The sequence below is a fragment of the Propithecus coquereli genome, unplaced genomic scaffold (genome assembly GCF_000956105.1).
Source record: "Propithecus coquereli isolate 6110/MARCELLA unplaced genomic scaffold, Pcoq_1.0 Scaffold125, whole genome shotgun sequence".
In the NCBI taxonomy this organism is placed as follows: domain Eukaryota; kingdom Metazoa; phylum Chordata; class Mammalia; order Primates; family Indriidae; genus Propithecus; species Propithecus coquereli.
In genome coordinates, this window is record NW_012136636.1 from 4,929,185 (window position 1) to 4,941,311 (window position 12,127).

Consider the following 12,127-nt stretch of genomic DNA (forward strand, 5'->3'; position numbering starts at 1 on the left):
GCTGCTTAGTTCAAAGAGAGTCAAGGGTTTTTCTACTAAATATCTTCTAGAGTCGCTGTGATTATTGGTTTAAGTTAATGGCCTAATTAGTTCTTGGTCCTTATTAAGTAATCAACAATGGGAAGCTGTGAATCAAGAGCCCGTCTTTGACCTGAAGCTCTCCATCTCGTACCAGTGTCACCGCGTAGATGGTGCTTGCTAACGTCGCAGAAAAGAATTTAAGGACGCGCACACGAAGTCAAGCCACTGATAGTGGCAAGTTTATTAAAACGAAAATACTCTCAATTAAGAGAACGGGCAGGCTTGAAAAGAGCAGCTGTCGGGAATGTTAGCTACCTTTTATTTTCTGGGGTCAGGGAAGGCGAGATGGTCAGAGTTTGTATTGTTCGATTTTTATCTCTTGGTTGGGCCTTTTCCTCATTTGGTAGCTTTCCTATCGGCCTTCTTAGTCCTTACCCCTAATTCCCCCGTTTTCCGCAATGTTAATTAATTAAAATTACGGTATAATAAGGAAAAGGTTACTAGAGGTGACGCGGGTCCTGCACCTGCGCATGCGCTAATGCTGGGCAATCCTGGTGTTTGCAGCAGTTCTTGCTGTTACATAGAGAAGACCACAGATTTGGCTGCTGGCTCCAATCATGATTACTAACTTCTCCTTTCTCTCTTCCCTTGCTCATGTCTGACTACCTGCTCTTAACAGCAGGATAAGATATATTAAAAAACAAACAACAACAAAAACGTATGAAATATCCTCTATATAAAATAGGGTACATAGACTAGGGAATGCCCAGGGCAGGGGGAGGCACACATCTGTAAACAAACAATTCAGTACAGTTTGGTGCACAGGGGGGTTGACAGCGAGGCTAATCATGCCCAAGTATCAAGGGCCCATTTGTGTGGGTCCTTTCGAGGCCTTGGGAAGGGCCCTAACAACGTGTTCCCATGGTCGTGCACTTCTGTAAAATTTGCGAAAATAATTCTCTCTTTAAAAGGGTTCTTCAAATTGTGCAAGGTTCAGGCCTCAAAAACCTTGCATCCGCCCTTGCCCTCACAATCCAGTCTGATAGAGATAAAAAGAGACAAACAGCTATGGAAGCTCTTTAAATCCTGGAACTCACTGCGACACCCCTAACAACCCTATCAAGCAGACACAGTTTCTTCCGTAAAAACTGCGTCTTGTAGAAAGATCTGGTGAGCTCCCCGACGTCACTGGCTCCAGGTCGGGCCTGCCCGGGGTCCGGCTCCTCCTCGCACCGGAGGCCTCGGGAACCGGAGGACCTCCCAGCGCTCGGAGGAAGGTGAGAGGCCGCAATCCTCCAGTTGCAGAGCGGGAAGCGGAGGCCTGGGCCGCCGAGGTATCTTTTCCGTCCGAGCCACCGTCGCGGGACTCCCAGGACCGCGGTTTCTGCGCATGTCCGAGAGTGGGGGTAGGGTTCCCACTCCGGGAAGGAAGACCGGGAACAGGTTATGTGGGAGCCGGCGGGGGCATTTGCCGGCGACACCCGAGTGGGGGCCGGAAGTGGAGCCGCTGAGAGTCGCGCCTTACGAGCTCCGGCTAGACCGTGGCCACGGCAGCGGCCCCTCTGCTGGGGGAGGACGATGAGGAGCGACGGAGGCGGCGCGGGGGGACGCTGCTGCGCGGCGCTCGGTTTCATGCCCGCGGCCGACTGCGCAGCCTGCCAGCAAGTCTGAGTAAGTGCGGCCCGGGGGCGCCGAGTCTCGAGGAGCCCGAGCGCCGGCTTCGCGCCTTCAAGGAGGGTCGCGGGCAACCGCCAGCTCCTCACGGTGGGCACGAAGCCCTGGCGGGAGGCCGGGAAGAGGCCGCAGAGCCCCAGCGGCTTCCTGGGGAGGTGTGCGGGGGGCCAAGCGCCGGAGGCTGTGCGGGACTTGGCCCCAGGCGCTGTGCCTGCCCCGGCAGCAGCCGGTGTCGGTCGCCCTGACCCCGCTTTTCCGTCGCCTCGGTGGCAGGGAAAACAAGCAGAAACCACATACCTGTTTGGAAACTAAAATGCGGTTATCTCCAATGGCTCGTTTGGTGTCATTTTGTTTCTGGAACCTGAAACGCTCTTAATATTATATGCCAATTGTATTTCCAGTAATGTGTAGAAATCTATGATCCTTAAAATTGAGCCCATCTCACCCCCACCCTCCCACACAGAGATGAAAAGTAAAATAGAAAAACCTTACCTACTAAGATTAGAGGGATGAAGTAGGCACCTCTAGTAACAGGTTTAGATCTGCGAATACCATGGCAGGAAGTTCTGGGGTTTTTAAGAAACATCAAGAGAACACCGCATACCATTGAAGTCAGTTTGCTGAAGATTTTTGTCAACATTTATTTTACGTAAAATGCATTATTAATGTTATTGCCCAAGATAATCATAACTAAAAATAAGTCTCATTTAACAGCTCTTTTACTTGTATTTGCTATGTAACAGTAACTGAATAGAAAGAGACAAGAGTATATTGGCGTTAAGTTTTGATGTTTGATTTTCATTGATCCTCTCCTGGATGTGTTTTTTTTTTGGTTTTTTTTTGGTTTTTTTTTTGCCGTGGATTAATATTTGTGTGCATGCTTAGGTTAATCACATATCTTTGACTAAAATATTAAATTTTATTCTACTACATAAGAATTCCTGATTGTCCATTTAGTGTTAGTGTCATGATTAGCCTACTTAAGACATCAAGTGCTCAATTCAGTCATTGTTAATAGAAACTTTTTATGTGCCTCCTGTAGCCTATGGGCTATATACTGAAAATACAGAGTTGACTAGGATGAAGTAAGTCACTGTCATCAAGGAACTCACAGGCTATGTAAGTAGGTTAATTACCCTGTAATAGTAAGTGCCACCGCATAAGTTTGCACAAATTACAGAATATGGAATGGTTGGCAGTAGGGTGTCGGGAACCAGGGAAAGGTTTCTGGAAGATCTGCCTGAGCTTGGTTTTGACAGAAATGTGGGCATTGCCTTATTCGGTCGTTTCCAGTGAATCATATCCATTATTTAATCCAAGACTAGTTGGACTTCTGGTTGTCCTTTCACTAACTCTGCTCTAGTAGGTAAAATGTTGTCTCATAGAAGTAGCTGCATTTATTAACATTATTACATTTGATCTCAACAGTATTTCAATTAAGTCTTTCATCCTCTATTCGCATGTGAATAAATAAATATTTAGAGAGGCTAAGTGAGGTGGCAAAAGCTACCTAGCTATTAACAGACCATTCCCCAAAACAGTCTCCTTTCCATTGTACCACACCACCTTCCATTGGGAGTTAATTTGGAATGATGAAAGCAAGGCTGCTTCTGGACCTACAGGTAGATCTCAGCACACTCGCTGCTGTTTTCTCAGGCACATCGAAGGCCATCTGAATAAAAGAGTTTATTACCCAAGTTGTCCTGGGCCAACAATATGACTTAGTGGTAAGTATAGGAAACTGTTGGACCAAACATTTTTTCTGTGATCTTCCCTCTCTTGTCACTTATCGCAGGGGAATCTATTTCTATTTCTCTGTTTTCATTAATTTAGAATCTATTTAATTATTACTCAAGGATTCTAAAATCTTTTAAATTCTTGTTCTGTTAACTCAGGAAAATCTAAAGCCCTTAAATACCCTTATTTGAGTAGAGCTAAAAAAAGCTCTAGTTCTTGTAATTCTTTTAATTAAGATTTTTTTCCTCAAATGACAGACTTCATAATATGTTATTTTGTGTTGCTGTTTCACATGATCTTAACTCCTTTAACAACAGTACATTCTGCTGAAATCCCTTGAAAAAATGTATTTCCAGGACATGAACTACGTGCATTTATGAGCTAGCCTGAAAATCTAGCTACTTCTGTAACATTGGTTGTATGTAAGAAAATAAATTCTTAGTTTTATCCATCTGGTTTATAGGTATAGTTTTAGAAAATTGCCCATTCATAAATTGGAAACTTGGTGAATTTCATTATCAGTCTAAATTCTGACATCGCTATTCACATTTTTATTAAAACCATTTCAGATATTCATAATCTCAGAGCAAATTGTTATTGGCTTCCATAGTGACAGTAATCTCTGTCAAAGTTGACTCTGTTTGCCAAGTCTTTTCATGCTTCAAGAAGGGGGAAAGCACAGAAATGCAACTAAGTTGCTGTCTAGTATAATTTTTGAAGTATTTGCTCATGTGGATTTAAATCCCAGTTTAAAATGCTCTCTGAACTATTGAGTTATTATCCAGCGTCTCCATAGGCAGTTACTGTCGATTTGTCCCAGAGGACTATTAATACTCACTTTTTCATAATTGATAGCATGTGGGTAACCATTAGGGAAATAGATAATTCATTCTGTGGTGTCTCCAACACATTGATAGCAGCTATTTGTGTTTCCATTTCAGCTGTGCAGCTGGCATGGTTTCTTAACTTCCCAGTGCTTAGCAGAAAAGGAGATATATCGATATAAGAATGTTGAATCTGAGTTCTATATTACTTGAAATGTGATTGGAAGCTGTGAATTTCTCCAGAGTAATTAATAAGCACCCTGGGGTCCTCATTTTCTCCTGTGATGTGGTTGTCAGTAATGACACATGAACTTGCTTTCTACTTCTTCGTCTTCACTCAAACCTGCACATTGTTCTGTCCATGTAGATATTTTTTTAAATGTATGAGCAGTTTTTATTTTTAAACAAGCTGTTGCTAAAATTGTCAATTTAAGACAAACTTAAGGACTTTAAAAAAAATAGTATATTTATGATTTAGGACTTTTTAATTATGTTTAAAATTGTTTAGCCTTTTACCAAATTGTTTTGGGGAAATTCACATTTAATTCACCTATAGGTAAAAACATTTTTTGTAGTTTTCAAAGACAGTTTGCTATTGACTGAATCAGTAAATCAAATATACAATGCACAGTACAACGTAAACTTTTGTAATTAAAAAAAATCAGAATTTAATTTGTGGGGCAGTTCGGACTTTTATTAGAATGTAATTTTATCTGTGCTAAAATGTTATCTGTGATGGAATAATAGTTTGTCTAGTGTATTCTCCTAGTTCTTAGGGCAGTAATAATTAAAATGTATCCACTCCCATAGCTTGAGCTTTAATTTTTGATATATTAAAGTTGTTATTCTTTATTTTTAAGTTTCGGATTAAATATTACTGGGTAAAAAACCTTAAATATATTTATAATATAATGTACAGAGGATTTAAATAAATGTAATACATCTTTCTTAATTTGAAAAAGGCAAGTCTCTGGGGAAAAATGCAATAACATTATATAGTTAGACAATATAGAACAGTGGTTCTCAAACTTTTTGGTCTCAGACTCCTGTATTTGTTTGTTGTTTGTTTTAGACACATGGTCTTGCTCTTTCAGGCTGGAGTATAGTGGTACTGTCATAGCTCACTGGCTCATTGCAGCTTCCAACTCCTGGGCTCAAATGATTCTCCCACCTTAGCCTCTCACGTAGCTGGGACTATAGGCAGAAGCCCCTGCGCCAGGCTCCCTTTACATTTTAAAAAATTATTGAGGTCCTCAAAGAGTTTTTGTATATATGAGTTATGCAGATGTTTATTGTGTTAGAAATTAAAACTGGGAATTTATAAAATACTTAATTCATTTAAAAATAACAGTAATTAGTGCATTACATATTAACATAAATTTTTGTGTGAAACAACTACAATTATAAAAAAGAGTATGGCATTGGTTTACATTTTTGTGAATATCTTTAATGTCTGCTTAATAGAAGACATGCAGTTACCATATATTTTTGCATTCAGACTCTTTTAGTGAAACATGAAGAAAATCAGGCTAACACACATTTGTAGTTGTAAAGGGAGGAGTATTATAATAATAGTCTTCTCAGAGAATTGTGGATATTCCATGATATTACTCTAGCACTCAACAGTGGTCTTTCCGTAAAGGTCTGTTTACTTCATGCCACTGAAACCTGTATCAAAGAAGTTTTTTCTCTGTTACATTAAAATCTGTTGGTTATAATGGATTTTTTTACTCATATCTGATTTTGTGGCATCATTCATTGGTCATTTAGAATATATTGGTTTATTGAGTTGTGCACATTCTTCCAAATGGTGACTCATTTAATAGATTATCAAAAAATCACATGTGTTAATAATCACTACCACCAGAATGCCATATGAAAAATCTCCTATTGTTGGGGAGCTATTGGCAACTTCATTCGTTTTCTAGAAAATGTCTGCCAAACACTATAATTTGTCTATTATCCTTTTAAATAAAAATGTCACCTAAAGAAAGCAACTAGTTCAGCTCACAATTAACTGTGTTTCAATATACAGCACAAGTGTTTTATGTGTACTCCCCATTTATCACACCCTTGCCACCCATGTTAAAAAGATGTGTATTCATTGTTTGAAATATAATTAATAATTTTACTGCTTCTTCGATGACATTCTTAAATAAAACTGGCTTTTCCCCCTCTTTTACTCTGAGTTCATGGTGATAAAGAATACAGTGACCTCAACACATGGTGCCACTGCCTTGATTCTTGCAAAGGTGTCAGCAGTTTTGCCCATCATTGGTTGTGCACTATTAGTGTAAATGTCAAATGGTGAAAAAATAAATAATGTCTTAGTATTATTATGAGTATAATATTACTCTCATGGACTCCATTAGAGGGTCTTGGGTCCCCCCAGGAGTCTGTGACAACCTTTTGAGAACCACTGGCATAGGTAAGATACCAGAATCTTTCTGATATCTTTCTGTGGGTCCTTAAAGTTCATCCAGTTGAACTGCTCTAATGTCTTCTACACTATCTTTACAAGTATTCATTTGGATTATGCTGAATACTTCCAGTTCCTGTGAAAAATTGTGCTACATGCATAAAAATAAGTGGCATAGACAGCTGTTTGACGGCAAATAAGAGATTCTTAACCCTGGCGTTGTGCTTTGTCCTGTTTTTTAAAGTTTGTGTACATTTCCACTTGGTTTCTATAAGTAATCAAGCTTGATGAAATCCAGAGATTACTAAAATTATGTTGTAAAGGACACATAGTTAAGGTTTTAATGTTCTTTGGCTATATTTAAGGACAATTGTGATCTTTGATTTTTCTTTGTCTCTATAATTAAATGAACTTATGTTAGACATGTCCAGTTATTTATGTCCCATATGTGTCTTCTGAGTAGCTCATGAGTTGCTTGGGGGCTACTGAGTAGATCATGAGCTTTTTGAGAGGAAGGGCTATGGTACATTTATCATTTTAAAATTGTCTACAGTGCCTGAGCACTATGATTCACATAGCAGGTGTCTACCCATATTATTTGTGGCATTGTCTTTAATCTTGAAATAATACAGTAGGATGCATCAGAATGTGCTGTCCATCTCTTTGGGAAGAGGCTGGGAAACCAAGTATGGGACTGCTTAAGTGTTCCACACTGGGTTTGATAACCCCCTGGGGGTCTGCAGTGGTATTCTGAGGACTGATATCATTAGGGGTGGTGTAACTTTGATATTTATCTCTTTTAAAGCAGTAGTTTATAAAATAGTTATTTAAATTAGTTTTCCTTAAAAATGAACCATTTGTGATCTTCCAAGTACATAAATGAGGGAGCACATGAGATGATTAGTAGAGATCAGATGAGCATGGCCATCACTCACTCAGTTGACTTATTCAGCTATTATTGCTAGCCAACAGGGTGGTCTGAGACCTTTACAGATTTAAATTGCTTTTTTATTTTTAGTCTTAAATTGTTTATTCTTTACCTGTAATGGACTTAAATTTAGAGACAGGAAGCATAAAGAACACTAAAAGTGACTATAATAAGTTAATTAGGACCATGAAATTCTCAAGATGATTATTACCATATCTGTTAAGTTGTATTATATGATCAGAGTTCTTATATAGCATGTCAGGATGTTGCTGATACTTCAAAACCATTCTTTTAAAAGGAAAACAATCATATCTAATTTGTCTATATAGTACATTATAATAAAGATTAGTTGTGCTTTCAGTAGGTTATGTCTTGTGATGTGCTCACTGATATCAGTGTGACACCTCAAACCACTTCATTTAGAAAGAAAGCACAAAAATTATTTCTAAGGTCAATGTTTTTCATTTAAATATTAATACAAGACCAGTGTATGTTATAATAAGGTATATGTTTTTTATGCTGTAATACATAATTAATGACTATTTTTGATACTGCAACACCTAATTAAATTCTAGTCTACATATTAAATATTGGGCTTCAAAGACCCATGCTTTTTAAAAAATGTATTTGTTTACACACCATGTTTCTTTGTTCATAATTAACATAAAGCGTGTAAAATGTTAGGGGGGAGGAGGATGAGTGTAGATTTGGATAAGTTTGAGATGTCAATGAAGCATCAGGTACTTGAGGACCAGGTAAATTGAGATTGTATTAATAGATGAAGAATAGACTTGTAAATAGGGAATAATTCATACACAGATGTGATAGTTGGAGCCATGAAATGGAATGAAATCACTGAGGGAAAGAACATAGTAATTTAAAAGACAGTGGATGAGACCCTGGAAAATACCTACTTCTAGGGGGAATAGAGCAGAGAGAAACAGGAATTTTGCGTATACTGTAAGCTAGAAGAGGAATTCAGTGGTGAATGCCACTTTGAGTGTGGAGTATTGCAGTGTTTATTGAGAAAGATCCACTGGATTTATTTGTAAGTGAGGGTGTTTTTTTTAATGAAAGATCATTATGAGAACTCGCTCATCAAATTCTCAGATAGAAGGTGGTTAAGGAGTTATTGGAGGTGGTTAAAGCCACAGATTGATGGGTTTTAGAGATTTTTGACCTGTGAGATCAGATCTGGTAATATGGCAAAGGCAGAGTCGAGAAATGGGGATGTCACGTATTCATTTAAGATGTAGGCATAAGGTTAAAAATATGCAGTAATGATATAAAAGAAGAATGGAAGATGAAAGATTATTGGTTGACTATGTTTTTATTCCACACAGAATAGGTCTCATGTTCTCTCCCATTGAGCAACCCTTCTAATTAGTATAAACTTTAACTATTGAGTATATTAAACTCATCATTTCTCCGGATTCTTTATGGTGCTAAGATGTTATGAGCAAATGCATTTTACATGCAAAAGAACTTGACAAATAATCAATCCCTCTCTTCTGATGACACATTTCATAAATGTCTTGTATTTAATTGCCTCTCATTCTACGTGACCAGCAACTCAAGTCTTGGGATCAGTTGAACATTCCTACAAGACCCAATAGACCATAACAGACCATACCATGAACCACCCTCTCTCTGCTTTGTTGAAAAATAACAGAATGAAAACCCAGCATGTCAGTGTCAGGTATATGGTTCCCAGATGATAGAGAGCTCAGGTCTAGTGGAAAGATGACATATAGGTGGGAGTGAGCACCACCCTGGCTTAGCTGCTTCATGCTCCATGGGACACAGTGTCTTTTCTAACAGTACGTGGGCATAGCATCCAAGACTCAGCCAAGGGCAAGCCAATTACAAGTCATATCCTATTCAGAGAAGCCCCTATTTACACTTCCCACTGGGCATAAATAGCCCTGCTTACTGTCTGGACCCTCAGTCCAGATGTAGCTCACCAATAGAAGCCATTTTTACTACAAACAATGTTGTTTGGAAACAGCTGATAATCCTATCTTTATCAGGTTTCCAGGGAAACAGTGCTAGAAGGTTAAGGAGAGGTCATTTTTTATACAGAGAAGGAGAAAGTTTTTGTTAACTCTTCATTCACACTAATTTTTTGACAAAATAAATAGAAAACTCACATAATGCTGGCTGTAGGACCTATGCAGTCGACTTTATTAGAGGCAGTGTTCATTTTCATTGACTATCTTAATATCTGGGTCTGTATGAAGTTGTTTTTACATCTCAGCAGATGGCTTAGTGATTGTGTTTTGCTGATAGTTTCAGCAAATTTAGTAAATAAAAAATCCTTCCTGATATTGTTCATTTGTCCCAGTTCCTTTAAGAGCATCTTTAAGGTGGAGATAACGATACAGGGAACAGAGATTATTGGCATGTTGGGTTAGGTAAAATAAGGCAGTCTGTGAGTGGAATTCTCATTCAAAACCATCGATATATCAGAATACATTAAAGAGAAGAGACACATACCCCAGAACAGTTTTTATTAAGCTGTTCTTAAAATTGACTTCCATTTGATATTACTCAAAATGAATTGATTTTTATTCTAACTTCCATAGTGTAACAATCCACTGTAAGATTATGTTTGCAAACAGTGACTTCTCAGGAATGTTTTGTGAAAAACTGCAAGATTATTTCTTATTATTCCTAACCAGTAATAGACCCAAATAAATACACCAGTTTTTCTCATGTCTAGTTTTAAACATATGTGCCTACCACTCGGAATACTTTTGTGTTCTTAGAAATTGTAGTAATTCGGATATGTTACCAGATTATTTAAAAAACATTTCTAGTCTTGAGTGTATATAAAGTACTGTACTGTTCATTAGACATACAGTAGTGAAAAAGGGAAACACAGTTCCTAGCCTTATAGATTTAAATTCAGTATTGTTTGCTGAAATTAGAAATTAGAGGCTGTTAAAACAAAAAGAACTTTTCAGAGTTCAGTAATTGAAAATCTTAATTATATAAATTTATACAGATGTCAATATAAGGTTCAAATTTAAAAATATTCTTTATTCATGTATTTGGAACTTTATATTTTATCTGGTGTTATAATAGTTTTTTAAAATAAGAACTAATCTGAGCAGAACACAGTTAAGAAAGTCATAGTAGAGCCAGAAATACTAGTCACACAAGCAAATAAAGTTAACGTATCTATAGCATTTGTAAATGCTTTTGTTATTAATTTTACTTGATCTGACTGACCAACCCTAAACATAAGCATTTTTAAAACACTCATTCTACTGAAAAGGAAATCCAGACTGGAATCATAGGTGATAAATACAAGTTAATCGGAAAGTATGTGATACAGCAAAGATTTTAAGGGTGATGGAATTTTAAAGTGTTCTTTCCTATTCATCAAATAAATGATGTTTGAATAACTCATCTTCAATACCTCTGTCAAATGATCGACTTGTCTATGAAAAAACAGTACAATTTTGATATTTTTCACTAAGTATTTTAAGTAGTATGTTAATTACCAAATATTACAGTGTTATATATATTAATATATATATATATATATACACATTTATACTAGATGCCAGCCCTTGTTAATCCTATTATAGAAAAATTAAAATTATTTTATTTTGATATATAAAGTTAATGCCAGTGTGTTTTCAGATTTCTCCAGAACAACTTCTGGGCACAAATTAAAATCAATCAGATATCATATTGACTTAAAAAAAATAAAGTTAACTAAACATTAGATAAGAAATTTAAGTGACCAGATATGTAGTTGAGATTTACCTACTACAAAGGTGGAGTATAAATTAGCCCTGCCTGATTTAAGCTGTTGACAAATAACTATGGTAAATTATAAAATAATGAAATAACTCAGTATAATAGGCTTAGTATTTGGTTTCTGTACTGTAGCTTCTTTTAATGTGATTTTTAGCCAGGTTTAACACCTACAGTGTTCAGGTAGTATTTAAGTTCAGATTTTTATTTTACCTTCTGTATGTACTTCTCTCTGGATTGCATGTAGTGCTCAGTAATAAAACTTGCTACCACTGGGTGGCAGTGTTGATTTCTGGGAAACCAAGACAAATGCTATGTTGGTTCATGTTCAAAAAATTCATTTAAATAAGAATTCAAATATGAGAATCTGTGTTTAGTGAAATAATAGTGAAAATCAAATTTATTAAATCATCCAACTTACTGTCTTTGTAATCAATCTAATTTAACTTGATTTTATGATGTCTTTTCGGTATTTAAATCTAAGTTGGTATATACTGAAATGCCACATATATTAGCTGATTATGTGGAATACAATTTTTTCAAATTGATCGTTAGCGTTTATTTGTTAATGTTAAGGATAACTTCTTTATAGTAATTTGGTTAAGTAAAAGGATATTTAGCATTTAAAATAATTTGGTAAATAAGCGTAAGTAGATGAATAATGCATAAGAACACTTGTGACATATCTCAGTTCTTTTGTCTTTTTTTTTTTTTTTTTAAAGAGACAAGGTCTCTCTCTGTCATCAGGCTGGTGTA

At 36.9% G+C, this 12,127-nt stretch overlaps 1 protein-coding gene across 1 annotated transcript in view; it reads left to right on the forward strand.

Annotated features, from left to right (window-relative positions):
- Positions 1 to 1,407: 1,407 nt before the first annotated feature.
- Positions 1,408 to 12,127, forward strand: part of ABHD13 (abhydrolase domain containing 13) — a 13,691-nt gene continuing 2,971 nt past the window's right edge. The window contains exon 1 of the mRNA XM_012637957.1: positions 1,408 to 1,692. The gene's annotated coding sequence lies outside the window, so the exon portion shown is untranslated. The remainder of the gene's footprint in view (positions 1,693 to 12,127) is intronic.